The sequence below is a fragment of the Babylonia areolata genome, chromosome 9 (genome assembly GCF_041734735.1).
Source record: "Babylonia areolata isolate BAREFJ2019XMU chromosome 9, ASM4173473v1, whole genome shotgun sequence".
Classification (NCBI taxonomy): Eukaryota; Metazoa; Mollusca; class Gastropoda; order Neogastropoda; family Buccinidae; genus Babylonia; species Babylonia areolata.
In genome coordinates, this window is record NC_134884.1 from 4,477,962 (window position 1) to 4,480,877 (window position 2,916).

Here is a 2,916-nt window from a genome sequence, read left to right on the forward strand (position 1 = left end):
TCGTCAAGTCTCCACACTCAGCTCTTTCAAATCTGGCCTTAAAACCCACCTCTTCCCAAAATAGCCTCCCTTCCCTGCCTCTTCCTTGTCTTTAGTTTCTCCAGTTTTAGAGTTACGCGTGCGTAAGAATGACTGGTGCGAAAGCGCTTAGATTTGCCTATGCACAAGATTCAGCGCTATATAAGTACCATTATCATTATTATTATTATTATTAGTATGATTAAGCTTTGAGAAGAGAGAAGAATGCCATTGGTTTTGTGATTGTTGCAGCTGGACAGGGGAGGGTTGTGTGGATTTCATGTTGCTTTAGTGTGTGTGTGTGTGTGTGTGTGTGTGTGTGTGTGTGTGTGTGTGTTTATATATATATATGTGACCCTCCATCACGGAATGAGTCGCTTTGTCCCTGACCAACTTTCCCGCTAGCGGCGATTTTAGGCGGGTGGGGGTCAGGTTGTCGATTTTCAGATTTTGACTTCATAGTAAACTTTAGGCTTTCTTTTATCTCATATTGAAGTATCTAGGCATAACTGTGTCTTCTTTTGCCTTAAAAGTGTGCTTAAAATGCCTAACCCGTCATTCTGATCGCCTATGACTTCGCGAAATCGATCAACTTTGACAAGCTTGCCCTCCGTCATCTCTTGGAATCGACCGGTCGAATCATACATTGTTTTAAAGGTCAAGTCCGTCTCTTTCAGTCTATGTCCTTCTCATTGGTTGATTTTTTAACTACGAGCGAATCGTCGCTTTCAAAATAAGGATACACTACGTAAACAATGCGTCACTATGAAGGAAAATCCCCTCTGTCATTGGCCGAGAGAGGCCACGTGACGAAACCAGCCATTCAGCACGCTAGCTCAAATAAACATAGTCGCAGGGTTCGGAAGCACGTTTTCAAGAGTGACTTGGCGATTTCCTGACAAGATACACTTGCGTTGCACACATTTTGCCATTCAGTGAAGAAGACGACATTTGTGAGTTTCTAACCCAGTACTTCATTGATGGAACTGACCGTTCATGAAATCGATCTCAGTGAACACGAAGGCAACGCTGATTTCGAAAGCAGACGACGCAGGATTGTCGTTCAGTTTTCATCAACAATAATATTAATTTTGATGTAGATGACGAATCAACATTTGCACTAGATACAGAAAGATTGGAAGCCTTCGCCTGTAATTGCCGAAATCACATGCACCAGGTGCCATCAGTGTTGTGACCGACATGGAAACAAGTGAAACTGACTTGCTGCACTGAAGTGATAGAACTGGGTTTCTCACAGCTCACACAAGGAATATGCAAGCAAAGTGACTGGGGGACTGGATATAGCTGAAGTGTCTGAAGGTAAGCTTCTTATTTTACCCACATTGACAAATACTGAAATGTAATGATGGTATAATCAATTGATAATAATTTATTTAACAATAATTGACTCAAGACTGATTTATTGTCTTACATTGGAACAGGGATTCACTGTTTGACATGTGGAATAAAAATGATTAAAAGAATAAAGTGAATCTGAGGACATTAACAGAATGTAAATTAAAAGATCTCTCTCTCTCTCTCTCTCTCTCTCACACACACACACACACACACACACACAATGTGTGACACAGTGTGTATACATGTCACTCTCACACACACACACACACACACACACACACACACACACACACACACACACACACATACATACACAATGTGTGTCACACAGTGAGTCACATATTCACTCACTCACTCACACACACACACACACACACACTCTCTCTCTCTCTCTCTCTCTCTCACACACTGTCCCTTCACAGTTTAAACCATTTAACTGAGCAAGGGGAGGTTCAGGGGCATGACATTATGAACAGTTTTCAGTTTCACAGAATTTGCTTCAATGGATATTTTTATGTGAATGTGTGTCAGGTTGGTGTGTGTGTGTGTGTGTGTGTGTGTGTGTGTGTGTGTGTGTGTGTGTGTGTGTGTGTGTGTGTGTGTGTGTGTGTTGTTTTAAATAAATATAGAGTTGTGTCAACAGTAAATACTAACAGTATTACTAATAGTTCAATTTCTTTTTCAGCCCTGAAAGATATGATGGTACTTTTTATGCCTGCCTGTACACCAATGAATAATTCTGATATCACTGCTGGCAAGTCATGTCATCAGAAGGAGAGGCAACACCACCAAACTAACTACACTGTCAACTAAAGAACTGTCTGCTGGTGAACTATCTATGAGTGAGTGAGTCAACTGTTAATGTACTATGATTTATAGTATAAATTTACCATGAAGTGTGCAAACTTAGTTTCTTTTTACAAACTTTGTCTAGATGTACATGTATGGAATTGTAAACTTTTGCACAGACATTTACATAAATGATATAAGTGTGCATGTGCTTGACATGCCACTATGCATAAAATAACTTAATGGATTGCAGCATGTCATGCACATGCACACTGATATGCACACTGATACTCATAGTGATACAGCATTAATAATCACTATTTCATACTTTTATTATCAGTAAACTGCTTTGTCTGATTATGATATATATATATATATATATATATATATATATATATATATATATATATATATATATATCATAAGTGTATTCTTTTTTTATTTTCTGATAAAATACATAGAACTAGAAGTAAAGCATTTTGTAAAGTCCTGTGTAAAGAATGAAAGCTGTGATGTAAATGTACAAAACTGAAATTACTGTTGATATTTAATCTAATATTATTAGCATTAATGAATAAACTTTAGAACATATAGAAAATAATTCAAAACAAAGGAAATGAAAAGAGATAAAGAAGTATTACATAACAAACTGTTTCAGGATAAACCATGCATTTTTGGAACATACTGACACCACCGGTGGAGAAAAAAGAGTGGAGGAAGAAGGTTCAATATCAACACCATCCACCCTGA

The 2,916-nt window shown here is 38.0% G+C and overlaps 1 long non-coding RNA gene across 1 annotated transcript in view; it reads left to right on the forward strand.

Annotated features, from left to right (window-relative positions):
* Positions 1-371: 371 nt before the first annotated feature.
* LOC143285691 (uncharacterized) overlaps positions 372-2,916 on the forward strand; it is a 2,581-nt gene continuing 36 nt past the window's right edge. Inside the window, exons 1-3 of the long non-coding RNA XR_013055714.1 lie at positions 372-1,338; positions 2,063-2,219; positions 2,825-2,916. The exon at positions 2,825-2,916 is cut by the window's right edge and continues 36 nt beyond it. This is a non-coding gene — a long non-coding RNA (uncharacterized LOC143285691). The remainder of the gene's footprint in view (positions 1,339-2,062; positions 2,220-2,824) is intronic.